The sequence below is a fragment of the Pinus tabuliformis genome, chromosome 5_2 (genome assembly GCF_031772625.1).
Source record: "Pinus tabuliformis cultivar Carrire ecotype Pingquan chromosome 5_2, CPIR1, whole genome shotgun sequence".
In the NCBI taxonomy this organism is placed as follows: domain Eukaryota; kingdom Viridiplantae; phylum Streptophyta; class Pinopsida; order Pinales; family Pinaceae; genus Pinus; species Pinus tabuliformis.
In genome coordinates this window covers 134168930-134193505 of record NC_142306.1, presented here as the reverse complement: position 1 = coordinate 134193505, position 24576 = coordinate 134168930, and positions in this window count along the sequence as shown.

Here is a 24576-nt window from a genome sequence, read left to right as displayed (position 1 = left end):
CTACACTTTAATGGTGGAAATATTTTATTTATTATTAAATTCTAAACTGGTTATTGTTATATAGGTATGTGTTACCTTTACATGGAGCCTCAGAGCATTTAGACATCGACACAAAAATAATAATTAATATAATGGAAAGTTAAATAATTCTACTAGTATAATCATCAGAACAAGATAATGTATAGTGTTACCTATGTACATTTGATTATAACAAGATAATGTAAAGTGTTACTTTTGTACATTTGATTATAGCTACTTTTTAGATGTTTGATTTTATTAGAGATGTTATTAAGCAAAGGTTTATTTTTATTACTTGTTAAAAATAGGTATCCACTTTTAGAATAGTTTAGCTTAATTTAAAAATATAAAATAATAATGAATAACTTCAAAATAATAATAAAAGAACACTCAGAAAACAATTTTAGAATTATTTGGCATAATTTTTGAAAAAATTAGTTAATGACTTGAGGACCATAATAAAAATGAAGGAAAGATTTTCATAGTGTGTCTAGACTTAAGAATTGGAAACTTGTTATGAACAAATTGGTATACCTCTTGAGTTTCAATGGCTCTAAGAAAAGATTATTCTAAAAATACAATGTGATAATGGCTTACTAATATCAATTATAATATTAGTGTGAGGTAAGGGTAACTCCTTCCGCCCTTTATGGCATTTACATCAATGGAATTGGGATATGTTTTGGAGAGGGAGGATCTATTTGCGTTAACATTGTGGAAATCATCAATCTTCCTTTATGTTGATTACAATTGTTATCACCGTAATTTTAATCACTTGTGACATTTAAATGATTGCACTTTGAAGCATTGCAAATCTGCATGTAACTCACATAATACAAAGAAAGTCATGTCTTGATCTTCTTTTTTTCTGTCAAGAAAAAATTCAACCTCCTAGGGCCCCAATACATGTCTCTCTACATTTAAGTCAACCTCCTAGGGCCCCAATACATGTCTCTCTACATTTAGTAAGAGGTGACGCTCCTCTGTCAATGCACTTAGATTTTCAATATATCTTTAGAAATAATATACTTTTATATCATGCCCCTATGGGTGGACAAGTGTGGTAACAAGAACACTTATAAGAAATAAATATATGAAGTTTAATTGATCATACTCACTCTATTCATCATTTGTGAGGTAAGCATCATTGAATCAAGACAATAGACATAGACAAAACCATAATCGTCTATATATTTATAGAGTTATGAAATATTTGAATTTATTAGATTCATAAAGGGTGTAAAAAAACATTCATGATATTCATACAAATTTAACATAAGTCTCAGAATCACAAATAAATGGCTTTTTGAAAAAGGAGCTCTTTATGAGAGATTTTTTTTTTTTTTTACAAATTCAAAGTTTAAAAAAAATCAAGTACCTAAAGTGCTCTTCAAAATCCTGATATTATAAAAGTAAGTGCATTCGTCCCCTAAGGGGATTGGGATTGGGCTTAAGTGGACCAGTAAATATTAAGGTACCTGAAAGAAAATAAGAACTATAGTTGACGATCAACTTAAATCATGTACAAAAACAATCAATAAAGATATATTACCAAAGACTTGGAAGAAAGAGGGGAATTGCTTCAATGGATTTGGATACCCATGAAAATGATTTTGAAGGACCCATCCTCAATGTGGAAGAAAGAACTCGTTTATATGACTAAAGGAATGTCATTAATCTAACTATTTATGAACTATTGAAGAATAATGATTTCTTGTAGTGATTTCCTCAACTAGTCTTTGATATATTCCTTCGTCGAAGGAACCATTATGTCATGTTTGACATGTAAGTTGAATATTTCCTCCTTGATATCTTTGGCATCTACTTTCAACTGTGTAGTTGTTGCTAATAGGTCTTCATTATATGTAACTAACCATTTTTTAATTTTAGTTTATAGGAAATGAGTTAAGTTGTCTAATTTAGAACCCATTGATGTCCTAATAACCTTTAGCTCTTCTTGTAGTATATCATTTGAAATGAGCATAGAGTCTCTAATCATATTTGGGCTCTATAGGTCCTTGACAACTTTAATGGCCTTGAGAAAGGAGCTAGTCCTTTTCTAATCAATATTTTAATAGTCAGCAACAACCTTTTCTAAAATTTTGATTCTAGCAGACCAACCAACTTTGATGTGGTTAAGTCTTTTAGGGTGTGGGAGGCTTTGTTGTGTCCTATGGAATTCGTTGAGTGAGATTATTCTAGTCAGAAGATGTGTCAATTTTATTATTCGATGGGGTGTGTTTGGTTTAGTTTTCACAACCTCAAGTGCTTCAATAGCCAAATGGATCATAAAAAAAGGCGTTGGATTGGGTGCTTATTCAAGCTCATTTGTTCTCTATTTGAGTCTTAGCTTTTTCGTCTCCTGTTCTATAACAGAGTGCACCAAAGCTTCACTAGTAATTTGGTATAGCTTTAGTTGTCGATTAGCTCCTACTTAAGAGATGTCCACTTCTAATTTTGGCTTATTAATGACCCTTTTAGTCCGAACCTTTAATCTTTCCACTCTTAGTTTCTTATTACTACTATCATAGTATACATCTTGAATAGTCTAAGGATGGTAATAAAAGATGGCCAGTTCCTCAACAATTTATTCAATCATTCTTTAGGTTTCAGCCATGCAAGTTGTAACCTAATTAGGTAGTGTGGTGCTCTCAAATTCCATATTGGTTGGCTCTCCTATAGGTTGAGTTTCAATAGATATAAGAATACATTATTTTGAATGGTGTTTGACTTCAACTCATTCATTTATAGCATACAGATTGTATTTTTGTATCTTGAGAGCAATTAACATCATCAATGGTTTCTCTTGTGTCTGTTCACAACTTACATCATTGGTTGATAATCATATGGTGTCTGCCATGTTCAACTTCAGCTCCTTTATTCACATGGTTAGACTCACACATTAGATGATTGAGTGAACAAGATAGAAGACCCAAAATCTAGTTCCATCTATCTAGTTTGTGATTTCGGGATTAATGCAATATTACCAAGCATGTTAGCTATGACCATACAAATAGTCATCCAATCATGGGTCCACCCTTTGTCATCAGTGGACACAACTCCTTCATCATTGTACATGTAATGTTAGCTTATATGTTGAGCATGGGTATGTCTCCCTTGTAGAGATATCATGACAAAAATGTAATATAATAAATGATGATCGTGACTAGTTGTTCTTGATCTAAACTTGTCACAAGGTAAATCACTTTAGTCATCAGCCACCATTTCTAACTTTATGCTTTAGGGGAAAATCCGTTATTGGCCATTTTGTCACACTTGGTCAATAGGACTGGAAACCGGATCAATCATCATCTTTGAACATGATGTCATCATCCCTACACAAATCCCTAAGAATGACCTTTCCAAATAACTTATTTTCAGGGTCTAACTTCTTCAAGTCAATGCTTTATCCCACAACTGTAGTATACCTAGGAGGCATAGTATGGGGTACAGAGGGAGGTAGCCAAGGGAATAATGTAATAATGGGATGGGCCATAGTTAATAAATAAAGTGGTTAACCTGCATCATGTAAGGGACCACAAGTAGTTAAAAATAATGTGATAATCCCATTGTATTAGATATATGGTATTGAGAGATGCATGGTAATGACCCATGGTATTGTATGTATGAATCCTATATAGAAACTTGTCTAAAGATGGCCTTAATGCTTCTTGGAATGATGGTTCTGGTGAAGAATTAAGGGTAGAGGAAAACGAGAATGAACTACTAGAGGAGGTATATAATAATTCTCACCCACTAAGTCAAACATGGGGACTATGTTGACATAGAGTAAAATATTTGAAGATATGGTATTAAACGTCTACAATATGCAATGTGCATATGGCTCGCCGAAGAGGTCGATAGGACAAACTATCCAAGAAATGGGAGGATAATCGACCATACCTAGATTCGGTGGGATCTAGGCCAAGACTTATGCTAATCAATTCGGTAGATGGCCAGGGGAAAACCATCATTCCCCCAGCATGGGATATTGCTCGCAAGCATATGTGATGGATGGGACTGATCTAGTATGCAAAGGTGGGAATGATGCCCCTTAGGAGGAGGAGTTTTTGAAGCGACATTGTGTTCTGGGTGCGCGAAAAAGATATTCAAGAATTTCGACCTAACTTGGCACGAGATCCTCCAAAGGAGATGTAGGGGCCTATGTCCCCCCCTAGTATGCTATGGGCGTACCAGATCTATTTAGAGTGGGGGACTCCAAATACTTATACATAATATGGTTATGCATTTTTTATATGATGATGATGATTCACCATGTGTTGTGTTTATGGTTGTCTTATGTGGTATACATGTGATAAATTCCAATCTAGAATATTATTTGCAATGGTATCTACATAGTTATCTTGGGCTCTAGGAACATGACTTAAAGTAATAATTTCAAATTCACATACCAACAACTTAACTCGTAGATATCTTCTAAATAGCATTTGGTTATGCACATGATACACACCATTCAATTGTAGGGCAAGTAGTAGGGAATCTAAATGAACATGAAGATGAAGGATGCAATGGGTGGGGGCATCAAATAAGAAACCTATCACTGCATCATATTCCACCTGATTATTGGTGGCAGATCCAATACACATGTCATTTGAAAGGAATAACATATGCAAGGGGGAAAAATGGCATAGGCTAGATTCCGGGAGAAGCAACTTGCACCATCGGCATGACCGATATATGGTGGGGATGATGGATCCATCGAGAAGGTGCAAAAGAAAATGGATGAGATGATGCAATCTACCTAATTTCATGGAAGAAATAAAGACATGCAAATCAAAGGGATGTGCTATGAGATAAATTTCATGAGGTAGAGTGCATTAGGAGAATTAGGAAGGAGATGGCCTTCATAATCCTCCAAGAAATATCCCCCCTTGCCTATGTGGAAGGGTTATCAGGGGTAGACATAGCTTCCATGGTGTCCTTACTGGAATGGAAGATTGGCAGATGGGAGGAAAAGTGACTACATGATGCAGCAACATTACTTGGTGCATCAACCTAAGAAATAAAGTTCACATATGCATCACCTGGAATGGTAGATGACGAGTTGGTAGATGGAGGATCTATGGATGTTGAGACCTAGGATTCTATCGAACGAGGCTTGATAGAAGCGTGCACAAAAACCTCAAAAAGGTTTGCCTGTGAGGAACTCAAGGATGATGACAAGTAAAGGATATGGCCTGTGGTGTCTGTCATCTCGACATCGGTGGGAAGGATCACAATGGTAGGACCAGAGTCCCCTTGTTATGGTTGACTAGTGGTACCAGAATCCATGGGTAGAGGAGTAGATGATCCACTATAGGTGGCCTCATATTCGCGAAGCGCTTCAAGGCAGCCATGAAATTCATCGAGACAAGGGCAACAATGGGAATAGTGACCATGATTATCACACAAGGCACAAGGGTGATTTGTGCGCAATGTTTTGAATTTATTAGGTGGTCCCAGTAAGTTAACATGAACTTCATGGATATTTGATTCAGGGAACATTTCATGAACCAAAGGTTTGAGTTGAGGAAGCTCGAGACAATTATTGGTGGTGTGCCCAACAAATTTACACAAAGCACATGGAGATGACGACTTTGGGGCCTTAAGGGCTAGAGGAGCTTGGGGAGCCTTGTCCTTAGATTCTTTATTCTTATCTTTTCCCCCCTGTCTAGATGCTTTTGCAACAAGAATTGGTTCTTGTTGAGGTTGTGATGGAACTGAAGCAGTGACAAGTGTCGTAGGGACTGGCTGAACCAGGGTCAAAGCATGATAAGGTCTTACCTGACAAGGTTGAATGCTTGCAGGGGGTTCTATGTACCATACTGGGATCCCCAAAGTCATGTTAGTAAGGACCTTCGAAGCCATGACGGGGACAAAAAATACTCCCGGAAGGGGAAATAAGAAAGGTATATGGCCTTCTGGCTAATGCCCCAGTGGAATAGCTCCTAGATGGTTGAGACTTGTAGGAACAATTCCTAGTGGAAACATAGGAGAGGCACCCACAAACAAAGGAGGTCCTAGGGGGTGGATCTAGAGGGATCAGCTAGGATGGAAACCATAGGGTGCTAAGGAGTTGCCTGTTGATCGGATGTACCAGACTATTTAAGGGCAGACCGTGATGCTTGTCACATGCAAATATTTATAGGGTTAGGCTCTGAGATGAGAGGGAGGACTAGGGAAAGCACCCAACAATGATGAATTTTTATAGACTCCAAGTGAAATACCGGTAAGAGGGGTTGAAGACTACTTATCTGACATTGACGAGATAATGGACTTGGGAGAGGTCATGAATGTCGGCTCACAATAAGTCAATTGATCAATGGTAACGATCTTCCCTTCATGGGGGAAGCACATCTTGTGGAAAACCGCAGATACAACGGCTTACATGGCATATGTGTAACTATGACCTAAGAGAATGTTGTAATCTAGAGGGGCATCAATGACTTCAATGTCAACATGGACAGTCTTGCCTGCAAGTGTCACTAGACAATTACGGTACATGCCAAGAGGCTGGGAGGAATATCCTTCCCAAGCATGAAAAGTGATGGTTGAGGGGGACAACTCAGGTGATTTGAGTTGTTTCCAAATGGTAGTAGGCATCACACAGGTGGATGCACCTTCATCAATAATGAATCAGGAGATGATGGCATTACAAACTCTAACTAGTATCTAGAAAGCAACGGATGAAGGAAATGGGGTATGTTGTGATGTATCAACTGGGAAGACAATCAAATGATCATCAGAAGGATCTACTATGCCTAAAGAAGTTAGTAGAGCTTTCTTTTGATATGGGCACAACTCGAGTACTTCCAGTGTTGACATGGTGGCAGGTGATTGCGCTAAGTCGTTTACTATATTGTATATATGGGCAGTTCGGTTAGAAGTCGCATTATGGTGTAATGGTCCATTGGGGATCTTCAAAATGGCCTCAATTTTAGGTTGATGGATCTGTAACGGACCATTTGGTGTCATAAGAGGCTCAACAGATGCTTTGGTTTTAGACTCAGTGGTGGATGAAGTCGAAGGTTTGTCATATTGACGTGACTGACTTGTAAGTTAATAATAGAGCTATTGATCTCATTAGAATTCATCATTTTGTGTTTCCCACATTTGACACATCTGGGCTAAGAGATGACACTCATGTGTATAATGGCCATGTACACCACAACATGCACAAGGATTATTCGTATGAATAGCCTTGTTATTCTTGGGTTGGCTACCGTATTGCTGGTTGCTAGTGTTAGGCTAGTTCCCCTGGGGTTCACTAGGTTAATTCCCTTGATTACCCTGTTTACCCTTGTAACCTTTCCCCTTATTTGTTTTCTTCAAATTTCGGGGATCGGTCACAGTCTACTGCACAAACACTTGACCCTAAGGGGGCGGTGCCTGCTGGGACTGAGGATGCATGGGAGGCTGCAACGCTAATGCTTGAGGAGTTGGAGTGCTCGACTATGCATAAGGAGGAGTAACAGTTTGGTAGACAGGTTGAGGCCCTGAAAACATGTTGCTAGCAGGAGGGGCATAAGTATTGGAGGAACTAGTGGCCCCTGCGGATAGCCATAAATTTTCTAAGTATATGGCGAAGGGTGTGAAAGGGTTCCTATAATACCGTCAACGGTGTGAGAAGCCCCTAGTGCATTGGCACTTCTAGGATGAGGGAGGTTTGAAATGATAGTATAGACCTAACCAGATTGTGCATAAATCAGGTCATATCTTAGAGTGGTTTGGAGAGCTTCTTCCTCAGTCTAAGAAAAATGTGACCGACATATTTTCCAATGGATGATAAAAGGCTCCTAAGAAACTAATCTAGATAGACACAGTCTTCAAAAGGTTGGGCACAACATGTGCTCCTCCTTCGACGCCACTCTTGAACATGGTCGGAAAGGCGAGTGGCAGAGGAATGACAGAATGAGGTCAATATCTCCATACCAATGTTGTAGCAGAGAGGTAACTAGAAATATGAGAGGAATTCTTTAGCAAGGGTCATGAAAATAGAATGAGATTCGGTGGGTTGGTCTATATACCATTTTGCAGCATCTCTAGTGAGCATGCGTTGTGTTAGCTACCTATACGAATAGGTTTCATATTTCATGATTGGCAAAGAAAGGTCCAAATATGCTCTGCTTTGATGATGCAAAGATCCCATATTTCCATGAGGAAACAAGGTGTGTATATAGCTTGATGGGGACTCAATTTTGATGGATGGTCCAACAGCCTAATCTGGATCATGCCATGTTTTAAATTTTCAGTTGTAGAATAGAGAAAGAAGTCTGTCCAAACTGTTTAATCTTAGTAGACAAGTAGCTTAGGTAGAGAAGTAAGGCTCCCAACTGCTTAATCTGGGACCTTGGAAGAAATAAGGGTAGCATTAGATAGAAAATCAAAAGGAAAAAGCCAAAGAAAAGAAAAGGAAAATAAGGGTCTGCAAGTCTAAGTGCACCCTCCAAGAAGAAACAAAAAATTCTAGGCAAATAGATGGGTAGGCAGATGGGGTTGCAGAAGTGTCATTCCTTACAATTGAAGGTGTGCTAACCTATTTCACAAAGCAAAATCAATGGATTGAGAAGGTCTTCTTCTCCATCAGGTTGCAGCAAAACAAAGAAGCATGTCTAACTTCCCAAATTTCCCCTTTTCAATTCATTACTAACATCCCCTCATCAGTTGAGATTCATGGAAGAATTGGTGGTTTTATGGTGGTTCTTAGTCCTTTAAAAGCCACATTTCTTGTCTAAAATTCTTTTCATTTTGATCTACTCCCTGAGCTAAGTTATTTTCAAATAAACTTAGTGATATCACCCCTCATCCACCCTTTCATCCACATTAATCCCTAACTTCTATTATGTAATTCCCCTATGTTACCCTTTCCCTACTATTATAACACCATGGTGTATAAACCCCAAACATGGTATAAATATCCCTCCCCTTGGCATTATAGCCATATGTTCTCTGTCAGGGATCAAATTGACATCTGGTCAGCTTGCGAAACCTAAGCCTTACCCCCTTCTCCCTTCTGAATCTATTTGACCCATTAAACCCTTTATTGGCTAAGAAAACCCTATGAACAACCCCTTTTACCCATAACCCGCTTCATCTGCAAAAAGCACATAAAAACCCACTTTTTTGACTTATCCAAAGTATCGGCGCCATATTATTTTTATTTCAAAATGCATTGAAAAACCATTACAATCCGCCACATCCCAAAGGTTTCCGCCGAGCACAAATCCCGAAAGAAATATTAATTTAATCCCGCCCCCCTTTTGTATTGTCCGATCACCTCACTGATCCGTCAACCGTCGGATCGTACCCCTTTGATCCGACGGACCCTCATCCATATCGGACCGGCCCCGACGTCCGTCAGATACCTTCCGATATATGTCAGAGGGTGACGTCAGGCCTCTGCCACGCGTCACCCCCACAGCGTATCGGAGGTACGCCTGACAATTCTGCTTCCGTATCAAAAGCGGTGCGATGAGAAACCGCTAACCACTTCCGGTTTCGGTTGATCCGCCCGGCCAACGTCATCACCACGTCAGAACCACGTCAGTGCCACCTCGCCGTCGCGTCAGCACCCTTGTCCGCCCTTGCGCTAATATGCCTGCCACCTCATTATCCCCATGGACCAATCACAGCTTGCCACATCACCCGATGACGTCATGCTGACGTCATCCGGCCTTGACCCCACCCGATGACGTCATGATGACGTCATCCAAAAAAGGCGCCAATGTCCCAAAAAATCCATATTTTGGCCGAATTTTCGCATTTTTTATACTTTTTGCCAAAACGTTGTTGCTTTATTTGCATGGTTTTTACATTCAAACGTACACCACCTTGCTGAATTCGACCTGGAGACCTTCGGCGTGTCATTTCTACATGCATTCGTGGCCGTTGCTCGCTATATACCAGGTATTTATCCTCATAAATCCTTCATACACCTGATTTGTCTGTAAATTCCCTCAAAAAAGCTTAAGAGACAAAGAAACTTGCAATTCGCCGGCAAAATCCCTGTGCCTAGTCCCCATTTGCAACTGTAAGGTCGAAAATCATCAGCTGAGCCTTGTTTGCCTAAATTTTCACCAAAAAACTGCACTCTGTTCGCGCAATCGCGAACCGGTTACTCAAACTGTACCTACTTGCTATAAGAGAGAGATTAAGACCAGACATTAGTCTTATCCGCACTTTAAAGCAGTATTTCAATTGCTGCAGCTGATCATTTATCCTTTATCCCTGAATAATTCACATTTCTCTGTTAAAGAAAACTCCTTTGTGTTGCTCTGCATAGCAACTCCCATCTATAATCCTAGGAGAAACCATGGATCCACCAGTAGCTCCTGTAGCATTGAACATTGCTCCATTGAATGCCCCTCAGAGAGAATTGGAGTGGCAACCTCTGGTAGACATGGACTATCAAATCTCAGAGGAAATGCTAATGAGAACCAAGTTCCACATCCACCTGCTCAATGAATTGAAGGCCAAACATGAGACTGGAACAGATGTGCTGGGCATATGGGACTCTTTTCTCCCTATATTCAAGCTTCCTCAGGTCAATCAGTTCCCTGATTTGATCCACTTATGTGCTGAAAACTATGACCCTACTCAGAGGGCAGTTCTTGACCCTTCAGGCTCAGCTGTGTTCTATATCACTCCAGAAGCTATCAAAGAGATGCTCTGCTTCAGGACTGAGAAGAAACTGGTCCCTCTATCACTCATAGACTTGATAAATCAAGGAGCCAGATTGACAGATGCTCAGGTCACCAAATTAAATCAGCTCTACATTGACTCTGATTCTGTGAAGTATCCTCCTATCAATCAAGTATACCTCAACCAATTGGGCAGAGATCTTGCAGAAATGATTAGTCCCACTTTGGGCTACAATTCAATTGAGTTTGTTGAAGAAACTGTGCTGGTAATGATGCTTATGTTTTCCTCTGGCAAGTCTCCTATCTGCTATGACTATGCCACCTATATATCAGACAAAATACATGAGCAATTAATGAACCTGGCAAGAGAAAGGGTGTTCAGATACACCTCTTACATTTACCACTTAATCTTATATCATCAACATCAGAAGTTCTCTTTTCCAATCAAAAGAGTGGATGCCCAAGGCAATCCAAGATCAGTGGTCTATTGGTCCTATGTTTTCCACTGTAGATCCGAGTCTCCTTATACTTATTGTGAGTTCATAGATCTCTTCATCCACCCAGCTATGTCTATGTTGATGAGCTCACCTCCACCAAGGCTCACAGATGACATGCAAAGGATCCTTCAGTTATCCAAATCATACAGCATTGGGGGCTAGTACTTTTACCAGAACCACGCCGTCATCAGGATATATGGGTGTGAATTGCCTCCCTACAGACTACCCAGATATGTGCCTATGAGGCTGTTTGCCCTAGAATACTTCAGGCAGTTTGGCAATGTTGATGTGCTTCACTTTTCAGGCAGAGGCAAGAAAGCACAGTTGAAGGTCAGGAACCAACTTGGCCACTTTGTCTATAACAAGAGGGAGGAAGGTTGGAAAGAAGCAGACAGGATGCTTGAGTCCCTTGGCCTTCAAACCAGTTTCCTTTGGAAACCTTATGACCCCAATCACTTCATAACTTTGAGAAGGCTCAAATATAAGCTGTCTGGCTATGATCATGTAAAGATTCCTCACATTGAAAAATATGCAAACCAAGTAAAATGGAGGAGAGGAACCTTAGAAGAGCCTGTTACACAAGAAGAGCTGAATCAAAGAGCGGTGAGGAATCTAAAGAAGATGGCTGACCTTGAACTTTGTTCACAGGTGTTTTCCCTTCCAAGCACACAAGTGGGAGCAGTTGAATCCTCCTCGACTGCAAATCAGCAAGCAGCCAAAGCCACTGAGAATATATCTAGCAAAGGCCAGGAAAAGGAAATGGAGACCGAACAGCCACCTCATGAGAAGGTGCAGCAACAACAGCAGCAGGTAGAACAACAACAACAACAGGAATTACAGCAAGAAGAAGGGCAGCATGACAAAGAGCAGCCCCCACAGCAAGAAGGGGCAGTTGAGGCCCCAATTTTCACTGAGCAGCAGGCACAAAACACGGTGCCTCCTAGGCAAGAAGTTACTACCGAAGCCTCAGTCCTCCAAATGCCAAAAAGGAGGATATAAGCAGGAAAAGGGACACAGAGACTCCCTTAACCACATCAATAAGTCATGGTGAGAAAAGGCACAGAATGAATCCCTTCTTTGAGGAGGAAATGCCAATAGGGCAGTCTCTGGGCATGGGCCCACCTAGTAGAGAAGCATCTGCTAGCTCCTTCCAGCAGGGACAAGACAGAACAATAGGAGGAGAAGTCAGCTCCTCAAGCCACCAAAGAGAAGCTGAAGGAGGAATCAAACATCAGTTTATTGATATTAAAAGGAAAAATGAGCCACTTAAAATACAACTCTACAATCATCTGCTGAAAATGGCTCCTACCAACCAGCAAAGACTGATGTCTGCCTATGATGTACAGGAGGGCAAAATGATCATGAGTCATTTTATGCCAGCTGTAGCATAGCCCTAGTCCCCTGCAGATTATATAAGGACCAATCTTGAGGTCCTTGCCAAGGACATCCACCCAATGAACAAAATTGAATTACATAAGCAAACGGGTGAGATGATGTATGCCTCCTTGGCAGACAAGACATTGGATAATTATAGGCTAGAAAATAGCCTTAATAATACAGCTTCCCAACTTGAGTTGGAGAGAGCATCCTCTCAAGCAAAGGACAACAGAATTAGGTCCTTAGAAGATATAATCATAGAGATTGGGCATGATCCCAAGGATATCAAGGGCATACAAGAAATATTGAAGTTGAGGGATGCAGACATGGCAGCTTTGAGGAGAAAGATCAAAATTTCAGCCACAATTCACCGTCAAACAGATGAAGTTGCCCAGCAGAGGCATGATCAGGATGCCACAACTTTGCTGGTGTCTCTATATAAGCAGCTAATCCAGACTCAAGAAAAGCTGGGAGAATTAGAGACTGCACAGGCAGCATTACAGGCAGCTTTGAAGAAAAAAGAAGAAGGTCAGACCTCCGAGCCTTCTCCTAAAATAATTAACCTTGAGGAAACTTCTCCAACTACTGTTCCTCCTCCTCAACAAATAGAACAAGCAACACCATCCACCTCAGCACCACCACCAACAACAGAGCAGGCCCCAAGCCTGGACATGCAAAAGCTGAGAAATGAGATTCAGGCCTTGGAAGCACAAATGACAGAACTAAATGAGGCCAGGGAGAAATTATCCAACGTAAATGAAATATATGACAAATCCAAGCAGACTGTGGCAGAAAAGGGCAGGGAAATAAAAGCCCTGAAAGACAGGATAAAGGAGCTAGAGAAGGAGCTCCAACTGGATAAAGTAGTGGCTGAGATCAAGACAGTGCTATGGGCCAATATTGGCCAGTCTATTACTGACCAATGGCAGTATATTGAGACAATCCATGAGCAGTTGGAGCTCATTGCAAAAGTAGAGAAGGAAATTCAGAGATCAAGGGCAGCTCTAGGCAATATGCTTGAAATTGCCACCAGGATGATCAATGTGCTCAATAATAGAACAAGTGCTCAGTTAGCAACTATGGGAATTTCTAACAAGACTGAGACTATTTTGTTGATAAAGAGGGTCCTTACACTGAGAAGCTTAGTGCAGACATTAGAGAGAAGGACCCAAGACATGCAGACCGAGGTGAACAGATTTATGGACAAATTTGTGGTATTACAGAACAGAGGTCTCCCTGGCTTACTGAACAGTGCAGGAAAACTGGTTACCCATGAGCAGTATGCCAAGAGGGTCAATACATTCACCACAAGTCAGATCACTGAAAGGCCCAGCACCTCAGAGGAAACAGGGCCAGCTACAGGGCAAAGTCTCTACAACGGAGTGGAGAATCTATTCTTTATAATGAATGAAATTACACACCTGTTTGAAGTGCCTCCTAACTTCTATAAATACACAGAGGCAGATGAGACTATGGATGCAATTCTTAGGCATCAACTGCCCACACAGGAATGGTGGACTAAGGCAATACAGATGATCCTATAGACCAGGAAGCCATTCTTCAAGTTTTTCATCAAAAATACAAGGTGGCATGCACAGGAAAAGTTAATAAAATCAGCATGCATAAAAGGTGAAAGCTGAGCCAACTCAGCAGAACTTTCGGCCAGAAGGTCAAGATGGACAACTACAGGTGACAGGGCCGAAAAGTTACACCAGATCATCCACAAAAGCGCATTTTCCAGCATTTAAAGCAGATCATTCCAACCGACTCGGTGGCCTCCAAAGGCCAAAATATCTTCTGACTGATAGAAATGAGCATTTATATTGTATTAAAAGCAGCAATAACTTCTTATCTACTGTTCTGTACAAAGTTGGTGAAACATTTATTTCTCAGATGACTCAACGCCTTAGATATTTTGTATTACCGTTTGTATATATTTGCCTCTCGCATAAGCTTGCAGGGGTTGTTGTTGATTTCTTTTGAAGAAGTTTTCTATGCTGTAATCTTGGCAGAGTTTAATAACAGAAGTGATGGAATTTCTAAAGTTCTGAGTTATTTGAATGCGTTCATGGTGTTTTGTTGAAGTTTGCAGGATCCCTGTGCATCTCATATACAATAAGTTTTCTTTAACTCTCTTCATTTTGTGTTTCAATCTTTTAAAACCCATAAATGTTCCTAAGTTCTTAGTATTTAGCAGCAAAGAAAAAGAATAGCCTTTCAGGATTTATTCATGGAATACCCTGGGCTCAATCTATGTTGTTAATGAATGTTTTCCTCAGTTATAATCTTGATAAGTGTAATTCTTAATTGCTACACTTTCAGAATATATCTTTCACAGTGACCTTTGTTTCAGGAATTCAAGTTTGCTCCTGAGCAATATATTTCACTTTCACAGCATTAGCTTAATGGAGAATTCTTAATTGCTTTTCATTGGCTAAACATGCATCATCATACATCATCAATTAAGCTTTAAGTTTTGTTTGTTGGGATACCCAATAGGCCCTGCAGTCTGAACATTCCCACTGAAGCATATCAAACATTTCACAGCTCTAGACTCCATTGCCCAATGAAATACAACTGTCTAAACATTACATCTTAGGTATTGAAAGACATCCTTCAACCAAAACATAAACAAAAACCTGAGCATAATAGCTAGCCTAAAATACTATCATAACAGAGACAAATCATAAAGAGAGAGCCCTCTCTGATTACAGTTTGGCTAGAAACTGTAATCCAAAGATTGGTTAGTGGTTACCCCGGCCGTATTCCCTTGGGAGTCATAGGGAACAACCTGGGTGTTAACACGTTGGAATAGCCGAAGATGAATGGATTCAATGGTAATGGAGTTGGATGAACACCACATGTGGAAGGATCGACCATGGTTGGTAGGATCCTCTCCAACATTACCTTGAAACTTTGGGATGTCTGAGGGAATATTAGTTGGCATAGAAGGCCAACCTAGATCATGGTGTATGGGGTCATTTATGAACTGGTTAAAATCTGGTAGACTTAACCGAGCCATAAAGGGGAGCATGGGGGCCACTAGAATGGATCCTGAGACTGTTTCGCTTGATGTGGACACTAAGATAGAAGCGGAGCCAACACCAGGTTGGGTTCCTACACCAGCTGTGGGTCGAGACATGGTGATGATATGCGGTGAAGGAGGTTCAGAATCAGATGAGGAATCAAAAGGACCAAAAATTTGTGATAATAGCCTATGAGACCCAAAAATCCTCTCAGGCTCTTCAAGGTCTTAGGTTGAGGCCAATCCTGCATTGCCTGGATCATTTTGGGGTCCACCTTGACACCTTCACGCCCCACAATGTGGCCCAAATACTCTACTTCTTCCATGCCAAATGAACACTTGGACATTTTGACAAATAATTTATGCTTGCGAGTAGTTGCAGGAGTAGATCTACATGTTGAAGATGTGCAGCCCAAGTGCAACTATAGATGAGGATGTCATCGAAGAAGACAAGGACAAATTTCCTGAGATATGGTTTGAGAAGGTGGTTCATAAGGCTCTGAAAAGTAGATGGGGCATTACAAAGACCGAATGGCATGACCAGGAACTCATAATGCCCTTCATTATTTTGGAAAGCAGTCTTTGGAATGTCGACTTCCTTCATGCGAATTTGGTGGTAGCCTAAGCGAAGATCCAGCTTAGTGAAGAATTGAGCCCCATTGAGTTCATCCAGCAAATCATCAACCACCGGGATGGGAAATTTATCTTTGACTGTCAACTTATTGAGGGCCTTGAAGTCTGGACACATCCGCCACTCCCCATCTTCTTGAGCACCATGACCACCGGTGATGAATAAGGACTAATGCTGGGACGAATGACACTTGCTTCCAAAAGTTCCTTGATTATTTTTTCTATTTCATTCTTTTGGGTGAACGGATATCTGTATGGGCGCATATTTGGGGGTTGGGCCCCTGGAACCAAGGTGATGCTATGATCATGTTCCCCTCTCGAGGTTGGAAGCTCATGAGGCTTGTAAAAGACCGAAAGATGGTTATTTAAAATCTGTTGCATCTCAGGATGAATCGGCAGAGGCTTGGTTTCGACTGCCTGGATGGAATTAAATTGAGCTATAACTCCATGATGGCCCTTTTTTAGCAATTTTTCCATCCTATGCGAGCTGATGATAGAGGGAGCTCCCGCCTGGAGTCCACGGAGGGTATGTGTGGAGTTGTTCTACTTAAAACTCATATATAACTCCTGGAAATCCATTGTGATTGGCCCAAGAGTGCGAAGCCATTTAGCACCGAGGACAATGTCGCACCCTCCCATGTGTATGGCAAACATGTGGGTCTTCAACTGATAATCCCCCATTTGAAGTTTGACATTTTCACAGCGGCCTTCACATTTCATTGTGCCCCCATCCACAATTTGGACTTGGAAGTTAGAAACTGTTTGTACAAAACAATGCACTTTTTGATGGATGAAATTATGTGTACTTCCACCATCAATCAAGACTATTACTGAGCAATGTTTAATAAAACCTCTGATTTTGAGAGTTTGAGGTGAAGAAATCCCTGCCAAAGCATGCAGCGAAATAACTAGTTCGTCAGGGACATTGTCCTTTTGATTGTTCTCTTCTACCGCCTCATGTTCCTCCAGTGGTGGATCTTCCTCCAATGAGCTGTAATCAGTGGCATCGATTTGAAAAAATTTTGGCTCCTTGCATTTATGACCTGGGGAGTATTTTTCATCACAGTAGTAACATAATCCTTGCTTTCTTCTTTCGACCATTTCTGCAGGTGACACCTTTTGAACCTTAAGTGTTTGAGTCGTGCTGTGAGCTTGTGGGGGGCGACCCTTAGCGGTGAAATTTGGGCGACTGTACTGGGCTGCTAACGCACATTCCACATTACGAGCTACCTTGCAAGCCTCCGTCCATGTGGGAGGGTGGTGCAGTAAGATGTGGGATTTTATGGCTTCTTTAAGACCGCTGATAAAACATTCCATGTAGAACACATCTGAGAGACCCCTAGTGCAGAAGTCTAAGGCTTCAAAGGCTGTAATATATTCATCCACCGTGCCAGTCTGTCGGAGCTTAGTAAGACGACCCAAAAAAGAAGATTCCTGGTCAAAGCGTTCTGTAAGAGATTTTTTGAAGGTGGTCGAAGTCACAAAAGTTCCATTGCAACGTTGATGCCATTCCCACCATTTCCACCTTTCATTGTCCAAGTACATTCTCCCCACCATAAGCTGAGTCTCATTATCTAAGATGTTATTCAGATTGAAATACTGCTCCATTTGGGCTATCCATGCTGCCGGGTGAGAACCATCAAATTTATGCATATCCAACTTGGGAGGTCGCGGACGGGATTGTTGGTGGGGACCCCAGAGGTGAAGAGAGTGGCTAGACTCACCCTCACTATGTCCATTGCCAATATACGCCTCCTCACGGGCTTCCTCCTTGCCCTTTGGGATTATTCTCGGGATTATGCTAGTTAGTTAGTCAAGCTGAATTTGGAGGGATTGCAAGGATTTTTCAAGTTTGTCCATCCTCTCATTGGCCATAGCTTAAGCTCTAGTTTCTACCATGCACCGACCTGATGTTCTTGAAATTTGGGACCGCCCAAAAATTTTTTCACTAAGAATTGAATGGTACCACCGTGCTCAGCTCGTTGTCCTGATTCTGATGGGCTAGATCACCAATAAGCGCCCCAGGAGATCTTAGACCACCTTTTTTTTTTTTTGAAAACTCCTAACGGAGTTTTACTCCTTCCTTAGGAATACTGCAGTAGCCGAATCCTCAAAATGTCAATGCTGCCAAAAGTCTTGCAAAAATCATGCCCCAGTATAGGAACCCCACACAACTACTCAGATCAGGTGGATTTGAGAGATCTGAATGGTGGATCGGATAGCTCTGAATAGCGGAACAAATTGTTGTTATGGATCTGATAGATCTAATAGATCAGAATGGCTGGTCTGCTAACTCGAAACTGCGGGATTGATGTCTACTACTGTTGCACCCCTTTGCGCGAGAGGATCTGGCAGAGATGATGCGTGATCCCAAGATAGAAAAGGGAACTATGGTCTCGAGGAGTGTCAAGTGCTACAAATCACAAGATACATAAGGGTTTGACAGTAGTACTCGGCCCAATGTTTCAGGGCTCTAACTAAGGAGGATCAACCGTACCCTTAGCCGTACAACCCAACTACCCTATCGTACGGGCGAGTAATCTCTCTGAGTGCTGTTCTCGGTGTATTGTAGCAGCAAGACGGTCGATGGTTTATCTATGGCTAGGTTGCAGAGGAGATAAGGGGCTTCTGATATACCCAAAAGGTACTTGGAAGACAGTTCGTACGCGGTTCTGTCTAATGCACTACTACTCGAAGGGGTACCCACAGGGGTTACAAGGGAGTCCAACAAGTGTGACCACCTCTTGTATTTCCTGTGTGCATGCCTCCGCAAATTCGCAGGTTTATGCACTCAACGACAGATCCCATGGTTTAAAGATGTCGGGACACGTCTCTAGCCGAAAAAATTTTTTTTGCTAAGAAATGCAGATCCCACCGGCCCTGGAAAGTGCTCTGATACCACTTGTTATGCTCTTAACCTGCAAAAAGATACCCATAACAGAATATGTGAATAAAGATACCCAGAACATAGAATAGTGAGAGACAACAGCCAATATTTTATTATTCAGAAAGCAATGTTCACTGGCCTCTTCGAGGGGGCAACCTCCAATAGAGCAGAGCTCGTTTCAAAAATAAGACACGATGCTCCTAGCAGGGAGTCTCTATCCTTTATATATGACTCATACATGCAATACCATGGATCAATACCATGGTTTATTAATACCGTCTATCTAATACCATGGCCCATTTGCAACTAACTGTGGTCCCGTCATTAATTGCGGGTTAACCACTTACAATTATTAATATGGGCTTTATTGACTCTTTACTATGACTCGATCCCACTACATAAATAAGGGGGTTAGGGTGGGACCCTAACACTTCTAGTATGAAATCATCTTCTTATCATTTGGGGCACTTGAAATATTTGTAGCCATGAGCTCAGGTGGATTTTGTTCACCAATGTTTTTTAAGGATGCACCTTTAAGAGTCTCTATTCTAGCAAGATTCACAGAAATCTTCTTTGATGCCATTTTCGTAAAAAATAAAAACACGTAAATTAGTAAATAATGAAAACATATTAACTTAAATTAACAACAAGTATATCATAAATTTTTAATTTGTATAATCAGATAATTGAAATTAAAAAATATTAACACTAAGAAAATCGCCCACCACCCCACGGGCAGGCGGGCCGCCAGGGTGGTGCAGGGGGAGGCTATGGCAACAACTCCTACCATTTCTCCCCACATTGATCTCCTTCTTCATATTCAATCTACCCCTCAAGGGGGAGGCTGAGGGGTAGATTAAAGGCGAAGAAGGAGATCAATGGGGTGAGAAATGGTAGGAGTTGTTGCCACAGCCTCGCCCCGCGCCACCTCGACGGCCCGCCCTCCCGCGTGGAGGCTACCAAGGTGGTACAGGGGGCTGCCACAACCTTCCCCTTGTGCCACCCACGTGGCCTGCCAGGCGGGGTGGCATGAGGGGGGTTGCGGCAACAACTTCTACCATTTCTCCTGATATTGATCTCCTTCTTTGTCTTCAATCTACCCCTCAACGTCCCCCTTGAGGGGTAGATTGAAGACGGAGAAGGATATCAATATCAGGAGAAATGGTAGAAGCCCCCCAACACGACCCCGCCCGTCCACAGAGTGGTGGGCGATTCCGAGGGTGGGGTTGCGGCAGCTCCACACCATGCCACCCTGGTGGCCCGCCTGCCCCCCAGGGGTGGCTGGGCAATTCTCGAAACATATGGATTTCAAATTTGCATTAGAGAGTAGGAAGAGATATTTGTCAATGAATAAAAGCATGCAAAATTCATATTTAGTTGGGTGCATGCAATCTACATTGACAGGTTATGATTATCATATTAGGACTTTATTTATCTATAGAAAAGCTTTCAAAATGTTTCATTCGATTAGGAATTTTTGTCTCTCGAGAATTCAAGAAAATTTGGAAAAGGATCCCACATTTTATTCAGAAGTACGTCATAAAAGATAGTTTTGGCCATTATCAAATACTGCAATTTCATGGATGAAAGATTTCTTTTCAAAGCATGGAAAGTGTATGCCAAATAGAGAGACAATACATATTCCAGATAATTTTTTAAGACGAGAAATCTACAACTTATACATAGAATATGCAGAAGGTGTTGAGGGACGTGGCCGGTTTATTACATATCAATATTTTGTGAAGGTATGGAAGAAAGAATTCAAAAATATCCATATTCCCAAGAAAACAAGGATGGGGATTTGCAGTACATGTGCTTCTCTTAAATAAAAAAGGGACAAATGTGAAGGGTCAGAAAGAGGTAAGCATTCATAACTTTAACTTTTAAAATTGTATAGTCATCAAGTATGAAAACATATTTCTTAATGGCTTTCTTTTATGTTGTGTAGATTCAATTGTTAAAGAACTTCAGGAGCATCACGAACAACAAACAAATGAAAGGAAAAAGTTGTGCAAGCATCGAAAGAAGTGTTATGATAATCTGAATAAATATTTGTGTTTGATAATTGATGGTATGGACTAGAAGAAAACACTTTTACCACATTTTGTTCGCACACCCAAAAATTTACAGGAGGAAAATTGTATTCAGTATCACTTAGTTGATTGTATGGTCTTCAATGGGAAAATGTTGCCAAGGGTGTACTTCACAAATCCAAATATTCATAATGATGCAAATCTGAGCATAACCATAATTCATGATGTGCTTTCTCATTGGTCTGGTAATATTCCTAGAGTTTTGTATCTACAATTGGATAACACTTGCCATGAAAACAAAAATCAGGTTGTTTTTGGATATCTAAACATGCTTGTTGAATTGAGAAATTTTCAGAAGTTAAAGTTTGGTTTCCTTCTTGTTGGGCACACTCATGACCATATTGATCAAATCTTCAGTTGTTTTTCAGTCACACTGAGGAGGAAGGAAGTTGGGAGCTTGCCATCATTAATTGAACGTATTAGGAAATCATACATGCCAGAGCCTACTTTTGATGTGTTGGAAGAAACTGTTGACATGCGAAGGTTTATTTTGGGATCATATGGTGAGGGGAAATGCACTGAACAACTTAATGACATTAACTTCCAACATAAATTTCGTATCAAAAAAATTGATGGGTAAACACTAATATGGGGCAAGAAGTATTCAACTACTGCAGAATGGGCACCGTCATCAGATTTACAATTTTTGAAGTTCATTCCAAATCATCCAATATTTGCATCAAAAATATTGTTATTACAATCATTTGGTGAAGTTCATAATGCACGTAGACAAAATAGATATAAATTATTCTAATTGCCTCGAAGAAATTAAAAAATATATTAGATATACATATGAGTACTTTGACATTGCTGATTCAGTTTGGTGGGAGTCATTTTTCAATAATCAAAGTGCTATCATTTCAACACCAACAAATGAAGATATACCTTTGAAAAATCCATTTATTTGGCCACAAAATGTGTCAAATGAACATGAGGAAATAAACATTGTTAAACGACAACAATCTCAAAGTATTATTAATTCTTCATAGGCAAAGGAAAGAGACATGTATATTGGTTCCAGAAGATCTTGTGCATAACGTGAAGCCATGGAAGACCTTTACAGGGGTTCAGTATAGGATATTAAGGCGGGTTGCATGATCACAGTGCTAGCAGATGGAAATCCCAATGGCTATCCATGTTGGGTTGCTAAAGTTACAAAGGTATTTACAGAAAATGAGGATGTTACAAGTGTTGAAGTACATTGGTATGCCACAAATACACACCCTTTCAATGGTGTGTATAAGCCAGAGATGGTAGTTGACCAAAAAAATGACGGAAAGAAAAAAAGAAAGGGTACGAATATAAATCGTCGCCACACAGACATATTAAAATTGGAGGATGTTGACATACTTGTTTATGACTTCAATTTAACAAAAAGAGGAACTCTTCGCTTCAAGACGATAGAGATTCTGAAAAGGTTGTTACCAGAAGGAACAGTGTTGAGATGGGAGTTTGTTGAAACCAGTCGTAGGTCTAGAAGAATTTTGAAACTTGAAATGGTGGGCATGCATGTGGACTCAGATGGGGCACTAGTTGATGAAAGAGAAGAATATGGAACATCTTCATCAGCATCCAGTCACTCATCTGAAGATGTGAATTCTGATGGTGTGCAAGAAAATATGAGTGATTTTGAATAATTGTTTAACACAGTTTATATAACTGATGTATGCATCGTATCTTAAATTCAGTAAGCAAAGGTGGAATGGGTAAGGGAATAAGCAAGTGCAAGGGCAGGGGAAGCACACGTTGGTGAGTATGTTGATCCAGCAGATTCAGCCTTTTCTTCTTACCTTTATTATGCAGTCCTTTATACAGATCCAAAGCCAACACCTCGTCTAGTAGTCTAGAAGGAGCAACAGAAGCAAGGGTAGTAGATGCATCAGTAGATTCTGTTTAAGCAGCACGAACAGTTCCATACCCAGGAACAACATACCTAAGAGCAGGAGAAGCACAGGTACCTAGAGCAGCAGTTGCTTCAGTCGATCCAGCCATTGATTAAGTACAGGGCCAAGACCCTACAGGACAATACCCTACGGGACCAGATCCGACAGGCCGAACACAGAACCAGTAGTGAGCAGCAGCAATAGCAAAGGTAGATAGCACAATGGTTTCCTCCTGGCTGTATCGATCTGTGCACCAATGAGAATGTAATCCAATTGGCCTCTCTCTCCTTGTGTGTGCTTATGTGTGCTTCACTTCAATTAAAGGAGGTAGGCCAGGAATGAGTAGGAGCAGTAGCCAGCTTAACAAGACTAGAGATAGCTCCTCCTTGCAATACTATTTATAACCAACTAATCCTCCTTGACTCCACTAGATAGAACCTCCTCCAGCTAACTCGCTTTGGTTCTTTCATGTCTAATTTGAATAGGGAATATATTGCTAGTTTCATAGTTCATTTCATATCGAATAATCATACTGATCTTAGCGAAGAGTCATACTGGGTAATATAATCATACTAACTGATCATAGCGAATAAGAATGATCATACTTGTTCAAGATCATGGTGGTCCTGTTCTAGGTAAGGTAAGTCATAGCGATAATCCAACTTATCGAATCCGACTTCTCATCGTAACTCCACTTGAAGAATCTCCACTTACAATATTCTCGAGCCATCTAGCCTATGAAACTGGTGGGAGGTGACGTTTGGTTGGGAGACACAACCCCTATTCTCAATGAAGGACAGTCATTGGCCAAGTGGTCTTCCCTTTTGCAAACAATAAACCAAATATCATCCCTTCTTTATTTGTTCCTATTTAGTTCCTGCAACTGCTTCGTCAAAGCAGATAATTGTGACTACACTTGCGCTAACTCAGAAGTGACTCTAGTCAAAGGCCTGGGTGTAACTCCTGCTTGGGTAACACCCAGGTACTCGTTCATTAACACTATTTTGATGGCTTGTATCAGAGCTTCTCTCTGCGAGGTCCACCTTTGTTGCATCAATGGTATCCGGTCAATGGCAACAACCCTTGGATAAACCATTCTTTATGTTGGATTTTGTGGATGGGATACATTATCTTGTCGATCAGAACTCGGAACTATTGGTCGTACTCCCATGCACTTTCACCAACCATCTTCTTTATTTCTTTAAGCTAAACACAACTATATTCTAGCATCTAGAACTCAGCTATAAGGATGGTCTTCACCTCGTCCAGGGTATTAGTAGAGACCTGGGGATCTGTTTGGACAAACTTCATAAACCACTGTAGGGCTCTTCCCATAAAGTAAATGTGGTTTTAAACTCCACTACTTTCACATCTGGAGCAATCGTCCCTTTGGCTCTCCATATTAACTCGTAGAGAAACCAACGTTGCTCTGCATCATTATCACCCTTCCCGAAGAACTCGAGGAGGTGCATCATGTTAGTTGTTGTTCCAGCCATACTGCTAGGATGATTCCCCAATCAAATAAA